Source organism: Pteropus alecto, unplaced genomic scaffold (assembly GCF_000325575.1).
Source record: "Pteropus alecto unplaced genomic scaffold, ASM32557v1 scaffold106, whole genome shotgun sequence".
Taxonomy (NCBI): domain Eukaryota; kingdom Metazoa; phylum Chordata; class Mammalia; order Chiroptera; family Pteropodidae; genus Pteropus; species Pteropus alecto.
This window is the reverse complement of record NW_006442103.1, coordinates 13281680-13290122: the sequence shown is the minus strand read 5'-3', so window position 1 is coordinate 13290122 and position 8443 is coordinate 13281680. Positions and strand designations below refer to the sequence as shown.

Below are 8443 nucleotides of genomic sequence, written 5' to 3'. Positions count from 1 at the left end.
CCCGCGCGCTGGGGCGATGCCCGCTCCTCTCCCAGGCGGGCGGACGGCGAGGAGACTGGCGAGGAGCTGCACGTTTGTGGGTTCCCGTGGCCGGCAACTTCGATTCCCACGCAAGGTCTCCCCAGCCCGCACCCCGCACCCTGTCGTAAGCCACTTCGCGGGCTGCTCTGTCGCAGTGGCAGTCTACCAACGGGCCAGCGTCCGAGAGACTAATTTTCTTATTCACTGCACATCAGCCTCATTAAGGCCAGTAGAACAGGTGACGTCAGGAGGAAACCACCTCCAGGCTGAGAGGCCTTTCTCGATGTGTCACACCCTGGTAAATAATGGTCGGGGGTCCAAAGGGGGCCACTCTTCCCGCCAACCTGCTTCCTGATTTCTCTGGCTGTGTTACCGAGAGACAAATTCTAAACAAGCCAAGAAATGGAAATAGAGACCTCGATGGCGGATCAATGTTCCTTGGGGCACTTAGGAAGAGAGAGGTAGCAATGGCTCTGCGCGGACCGAGAGATTCAGGCGTGTCTTGGTCCTATGTCAGCGCTCACCCAACCTCACTTTTGTTTCTGACAGAGAGAAGCCTCTTAAAGAGCGGCCGCCACCACCCGTCCGCCCTTCTTACAGACACTGCCTCCCGATCCCTGTGTCGGCGGCCCTCTCCCCACCTGTCAGCGGAGGTGTTCGTTAAGGCTTGTGAGGCTCACATCGAAGGTGCTTCTGGTTGCAATGAGTAGGAATCAGGCTGCCTGTAATAATCCATGACCTCGGGTGTTTGGGGCGTGGTCAATTTTTTAAGCTGCAGTTTATCTAAAAATGACCAAAGGCCTGTGAGATGATTAAAAACAATTCTGGCGGTGGGAGGTGGCGGTGGTTGGGATGGGGTTAAAGAAGGGTTGACTTTCTAATCAACCTTAGCTTGTTCAATTGGATGTACACAGACCATAGGTAGAGGCGACTCAGATAAGAACTTGGTAACGAGTAGTCGGACTTGGATGAACATCTCGCACTTGACTTGTGGGTTAACAAGAGACAGGCCCGCCCCACTTCTCGGCAGCAGGAGAGCTCCCCAGGGGCTCGGAGCGGGCTGTGCGTTTTCTGTCGACCTTTCCCCTTCCAGGAACAGATAGACGGTGGCTGGGCATCCCCCGCTGTGTCTAGAGGAAGAGGGGGACACATTCAAGAAGAGCCAAGCCCCCATCCCATTGCCCCTATGCCCCCTCTAATGACACACCGCGATGCCTGCCTGGCCCTTCGTCTCAGCAGCTTCCGTCACATTACGACCGGGGACTCCAGGAAGCATCCCCTTCAGCTTCTAAGTCCTGGTCAGGTGTCTCTGTGTTTTCTTAGCGCCCTGGGTTCACTTTTAATAGCTTTGTTTAACGAACACAGAATGCTTGCTAGCACTTTTAGGAGTATTTAGTCACTGAATCCTCATAACAAGAATAAGGTCATTCCTAATATTATGCATGTTTTATGGATGAGAAAGAGGCACAGAAAGACTAGGCGACTGGCTCAGGGCGGCACAGCTCAAGCGTGGTGGGGCCAGGATGCAGACGCAAGCTGGTCACTGGTTCTGGGCTCACGGCCGTTCCGTGAAGTTGCATTTCCCACGCTACCAGCGGCCTCGTAGAAGACTCCGTTTCCTCTCCCACGCGCCTGTGAGTGACGACTGGCATTCACTGCCAGGCGCACAGCTAATGTTCCAGAAGCTTCTGGGGATAACACACCCTGTGTACAGTCCTGTTTTAAGTCAAGGAGGAGCATACGTCAGCTAGTAATTTTCTTCTGGCACCAGAAACATGCACACAGGGAGAAAGCCATGTGAAGATGAAGGCAGAGATGGGGCAATGCATCTACAAGCCAAAAAATGCCAAAGATTTCCAGAAAACCACCAGAAGATAGAAGGGAGGTTTGGAACCAACTCTGTCTCAGAATCTACCAGAGGGAGTCAATCTGGCTGACACCTTGACCTTGGACTTCCAGCCTCCAGAACTGTGAGACAATCCACTTCTGTTGTGTAAGCCTCACGGTCTGGGGCGCTTTGTTACAGAGCCTGAGCAAACTAATACAGGTGCTTAAACCTGCGGTAGGAGGGCAGCAGCCCCCAGGATCGGCAAGGCCACCTGGCGGTGACGACTGTCTTCCCGTCCTGTGCTGACAGGCCGGCCCCTCCCTGCTGCTACCCCTCGTCCCCCTGTGTAACCTCAGCCTGGATTCTGCCCTGGCAGGACCCAGGGACTCCTGCGTTACCCCCATCGTTGGCTCTGCTGCGGGTCTTGCCCTGTCCACAAGCCTCGGCTCCAGACGCGAGGTCCCTACCAGACAATGTGCTGTCCTGCAGAGTGCTGGCTTCTGCACGAGACCACCCCGGGTCCCAAGATCAGGGCCAGCACCTGCCATCTGCGCAAACACAGGCCACGCGGGCTAACCAACCTCAGCTTCAATTTCTTATCTGAAAAATGGAGACGACACTCCCTGCGCATAACAGACACGTGCTGATTTTGGCTGCTCATTCCCATCAGCACTTTTACTTCCTTTGGGGGAACTACCCGCTGGGTACAGTTTTGACAGGATTATAAATGGGGGTGACCTGTCCTCCCCGAGCCAAGGAGGGCATGGACCCCAAGTTTGGCCAGTCGAACTCTCTTTTCCTGGACTTCGAATGTGGACTAAGTAGCACAGAAGGGAAGCCAGTGGGCGGCGGCCCGCGAGCCTGCGCGTTCCCTCTGGCCTGTCTGAGCCCCGCCGGGAAGGCAGATTCTGCGTCTGCCTTCCCCCCGCTGCTTAGTTGTCACCTCTGTACCTCGGCCTTAGCTTACTTTGCACTGGACCTCGTTGGCCTGTTAAGACTGACACCTTGGACTCCAGTGAACTTGAACTGCTTTTTATCTGTACAATTACCCCCTCAGAAGGGACATTTGCTGTGGGTGACACTTGCTCTGGACCTTCGGTCCCCAGCATCCTGTTTAGACCCCCCCTGGCCTCTGCTCTTAGCCAGAGTGTCCTGCTGCTGTGCTCTCTGAGTTCCAGGTACCACCTGTGGAAGGGCCCCAGCAGCCAGGGGAGAAGCTGAGCTGGCGAAAACTGTTGGTGCCACTTTTATGTCTCACATACTCAAGTTCTACATAAGACTTCAAATTATTATTTTTTTTTAAAAAAGCTGCTCTGCTTAAAAAAAATTTGAAAACCATCATCTTAGATCTTTCTGAAACCACCAGTTTATTTCTGTATTGCTTTAGGGTTCAAGCTTTCTGTTTGTTTGGAACTCAGTTATCCATCCACATAACAGTGCCTGCTCTGTGCCAGGCACCACGCTGGGTTCTGGGGACGCCAGGTGAGAAAGGCAGCCCAGTCCGGTCCTGGAAACACTCAGGAGCTAAAGTCACACCCCTCAAATTCAATATTCACACAAGTCATCTGGGAATCTTGTTAAAATACAGATTTTTATTCTGTAGCTATGAGGTAGGGCCTGAAATTCTGCATTTCTAACACGCTCTCAAATAACGGATGCCCTCTGGGATGCTTAGAAAGATCCTAATGTGTCAGCCATGATGACGTCAGCATCTATAACTTATAAATATCATGAACGGTCTACAGCCATGCCACCCCGAACAAGCCCGATCTCATTTGATCTCGGAAGCTAAGCAGGGTCGGGCCTGGTTAATACTTGGATGGGAGACGACCTTGGAATACCAGGTGCTGTAGGCATTTAAAATAAATAAATAGATGATAGATAGATAGATAGATAGATAGATGGATAAAGGGATAGATGGATAGATAGATGGATAGATAGATAGATGGATAGATAGATAGATGGATAGATAGATGGATAGGTGGATAGATAGAGGGATAGATAGAGGGATAGATGGATAGATAGATAGATGGATAGATAGATATCGTGAGCGATTCTGGTGCAGTGCGGATACAGAACTATTGGTCTACAGGAAGAGGCAAAGTGTATTAATTTTCTATGGCTGCCGTGACAAATTCTCACAACCTTAAAGTTATTTAAACCAACACACATTTGTTATCTTACGATTCTAAAGGTCTGAAGTTCAAAATGGATCTCACTACAATCAAGGCGTTGCAGGGCTGCGTTCCCTGTGGACGCTCTGAGGCAGGACCCGCTTTCTTGCCTTTTCCAGCTTCTGGGAGCCTCTGCATTCCCCAGCTCATGGCCCCTTCCGTCGAAGCTTAGTCTTTTTCATCCAAGTCTGCTCTTGCCAAGTTCAGGGTGAGCTCTCACTAGACAAGTCCAAAGTGAGCTCTCACTAGACAAGATTTCAAAGCTTCTTCTAGAGCAGGGCTTCTCCAACTTTAATATGCATGTGAAGTACTTTGGGATCTTGTTAAAAGCAGATCTGACTTTGGAAGTCTGCGGAGGGGCCGTAGATCCTGCTTTTTCCAACGAACTCCTGGGAGATGCCCGTGACGCCGTCCAAAACACACACTTTGAGCAGCAAGTCGTCAGAGCAGTGATCTCTAAAAGCGATCACGATACAACCCATTTGGGAGAAGATGATTCTAGAATTTCTATTTACCACATTTTATAGTTACTGAAAATGCCACCGATTACCATTATTTTATGTACATTTGAAAAAAACGTCAAAAAGCTACCAATTAAGCTATGATGTGCTGTGGATTTTAAGATGCATTCTAATTTCAGAGATGTTGAATTGTGACAAAAAGGCGCGTCTTTGAATCGATAAAACACAACGTTTTTATTTGATCATTGAAAAAATAAGAAAGAAATTAAATTTAGCATTATTTAATTCTTTAATGACACCGGAGTCCTTACTGCGTCCCAGTATTGGATGGTTCTGAACAGTGCGTGGTCCAGAGAGACTCAGAGGCAGAAGTAGAGGTCCCACACCCCGAGGGCTTGATGCGACGTCCTCACTTGTCGATGTACTTTTTTTGGCTTCCCGAAAGCTTTAGTTTTTATTAAGTTAGAGAGTATGTTCTCCGGTGTGAACTAAAACAGCCCTCATAAAATAGACAAATGGTTTAAAAGGATTCCTGTGGTTTGAAGTTAACACCAGTAATATAAGCCTGAGCGAGCAATCAGAAAGAGGCAGAAGTGACATTTCTCCTCCCGATGTGCGTTCGGCATCTGCCACATTATGCAGTAAAACGATGATGATCTAATTCTCTCTGACAAGACATTGGGAAAAAAAAAAAAAAGAAAGAAAGAAAGAGAGAAATGATCAGAAACACTTTACGAAACGTGGATTTACATTCGTTTTATTAGGGAAGTACATCCCTCTTGGGACCTCAAGATATGAGTTAATTTTGGTGGTACATGGATGTAAGTCATGGAGCAGGGGACAGTCTGCTCACTGTAGGTGTCCAGGAACCCTTGTTGGTGGAGCGTCCATGAGCTGAAACTCCCTGCAGGCTCTCGAAGCAGCAATTAAATGCTCCCGTCTGAAGGTGGCACATTTTTTGTTGTTGTTGTTTACAACTCATTGGCCCGAACCAATCGTGGGCCCAAACACAAGGAGACCTGGAAGTGACACCTGTCAAAGAGAACTAATGACCGCTGTGACTCCTGATTGCTTTCTCTTTACCAGTCATGCTGTCTCCTGCCCATATGGGGTCATGATCATTGCAAATTACAGACAGCTCTTGATGTTTCCTGCCAGAGGAAGCTGCCCTGATAAGCCTGTTTTGCTCAGAAAAATCCTGTCTGCGCTTTGAAATGCATTTGAAGATGAAGACTCTAATATTTGGAGAAACCGCGAAGCTTCTGAACAGATGATAAAGTCAAACCATGAAGAAATAACCTACGAGGCCTCGAAAATGTGCTTAACTCCGCTGAGTCAGCCCTACCCTGTGCGGGAAATGACACGATCGCAGCCCCTCTGGGCTTTATCTCGGCTTTCCTCACCCTTCCCTCCCTGGCTGCAGCGGCATAAGGAGCCAGTGAAGCTGGTCATTATCGCATTGAGGAATGGACGTAATCAGTGGAGAGGATCACGCCAGGAAGAATCTGGGAGCAAGGCTCGTTTCGAAAAACATTTCAGGGCAGTTCAACCGTCTGAAGAGAATCCAGAATTACAGGGACGTTTTCCACCTGCAAATGTTATATATACATCATGATTTTTAAAAAGAGCACCAGTGGTATAATAAGGACCCGGGGAGAAATAATGTCTTGGTGACTCCATAGGAATGTGTCAGAGCTGAGTCTTGCATGAAGCAAACTTCATTCACATTTAATATGGAATAAACGAGTGGGAAACAAAAGGCAGTGTTTAATGAGGATGTAATTATTCATGCGTAGTGGGCTCCCAGCACCGCGTCCTATTTTCATTAGAGGGACATCATCTCCGCGTTAGCAGCTGGAGTTGTACCCTAATTGTTCCCGCCTGGGGGCCAGTGATGTTTGGAAGAAACAGCAGCTGTGAGAAGTCACCACCTTGTGCCCCAGGGAGGAGACAGCACAATGGGCAAGGAGAAGTGGTTCTGGGAGGAAAATTCACTGAGAGGCGAGAGGGTGGCCACCTCCTGAGCAGAGGAGCAAGGAGTCCGCTGTGAGGAGTTGTGCTGAGCGAGGCCAGTTTGGCCTTTCGAATCGGTACTGAAGCTGGAATTTTAAAAACACGGCTAAAGAGGAAACTTTTTCAGGACTCAGCCATCTCTTCTGAAGAGTCTTCCTGGAAACACCCAGGCTTAGGTGCGTCCTCTGTGTGTGCCGCGTCTCATCCCGGTTACAGTGCTATCGTTATAATGGCATCATCGTGTAAGCGCCATTGCTTTCTGCCCACTGGGTGCCGGCTCCCAGAGAACGGAGAATGCGTCTTGTTCAGTGTCTCCCCCTGGTGGGTGACACATAACACATACTTGGTACATTTTATTGAGAGGATGGGGTGAATGTGGTGACTCATTTCAAGCCCTCAGTTAAAAACCCTTTTTAAATCCACAGAGAACCAAGTGCTGGGCCGTGTAGGTTTTGCTTATAGCCGAATCTATGCGCGTAACTTGGTGTCTAGGCACCCCATGGGAGGGGTGCAGTCCACGCATGCGATTCAGGGTGTGGGGGGCGGGGCAAGTCTGATGAAAATGAATGCAATCTGTTATGTGCACGTTCATTTTTCAGCAGAGGGTGTCCATGGCTTTTTATCGGCTTTTCAAAATGATTTATGGCTCCCCGAAAGCACAAGAAATCCACGTGCTTGTATAACATTTAGCCTTAGCCCTAGTGGAGGAGAAGGGATGGAAGTAAATTCTGGTTTTACAGGGCAGCACTGGCCATCTGCTGGAGACACGGAGCAGGGGACAGTCACTTCCAGGCCCTTCGCCTCTGCAGATGACACTGCTCTGCCTGATGTTTCCCAAACACAAGGAGATGAACACATGTCTGAACTTGAGTTGTAATCTTTGAATTTTGCCATTTTGGATTTTACAAGGCCACGGGCGGCAGACTGACAATCCCAAAGAGAAGGGATCGGAGATGTTTGTCCCAAGGGAGATGGGAAGGTTGCCTGGTGATTTGTGAAGACCCACTGCGTGCAAGAAGCTCTGGAAGGTGGAGCTGGGACCAACAGGTGAATGTTGCAGACAGCTCACTTCTGCTCTCATAGAGAAAGAACATTATCGAGTTAAAACTGCTTAAAAATGGAACAGCCTGTCTTCGGAGGTAGTGAGTTCCTTGTCACTAGAGAAATTCAAGCAAAGGCTGCATAAGCAAGTATCGGGGATACAGCGAGGTAATAATTCTAAGGTTAGGAGTTTTCAGTCTCTGCTTCTCAAGTAATTCCGTTCACTTTGAAAGGCATTTCACTTTTCTTGATTTGGTTTCTGTAAGAGCTTCTGTTTCATCAATCCCATCCATAGTTTCTGAGCTTTTGTCTTCAAGTTGCAGTCAAGGGCTCGTGCAGGCAAGCGGATTCTAAATCAACGGAAGAAATTCTGAGCAAAATCTCCGGATAACGTACTGAAAGATATTCTAAAATACGAAACGGATAAACAAAATAGCTTTTATTCCGATGCGCTCTGTTTTCTAGAACATCCTGGAAGCAACTGCTCTTGAAAATCGAGCCGTTGGAGCCAAAGGCTCTGAAATTAATGGAATGCAATTTTATGACGTTTTGTCATAAATTTCTGGCCTTTTTATGCCTGTGAAAGTCTTAGGGCTGAGCAGAAGCAAAACTACTCACCAAGAGGTTATTTGGATGGGCTTCCTCCAGCCATTCCTCTATTGTTTTCTGTTGTTTTTTCTGATCACAGATTTTGGTTTTACACCGAATAACAATAACATAAAAAAATGAGAACAAGTGAGAACGAAACAACGTAGCAATGTTCAGCCAGCAATGCAAACAATAAAAAATGTTCTTTGATTTTAGACAAAGCAAGAAGATTTTGGTTATGGGCAAAATAAAACGTGGAACTTTATAAAAACTGGGTATTGGGAATACTATAACTCTTCTGAGCCGCACAGAGATCC

The 8443-nt window shown here is 48.1% G+C and overlaps 1 pseudogene; it reads left to right on the top strand.

Annotated features, from left to right (window-relative positions):
• The first annotated feature begins 3586 nt into the window (after positions 1–3586).
• On the top strand, positions 3587–3705 carry LOC112469199 (annotated as a pseudogene).
• Positions 3706–8443: the final 4738 nt, after the last annotated feature.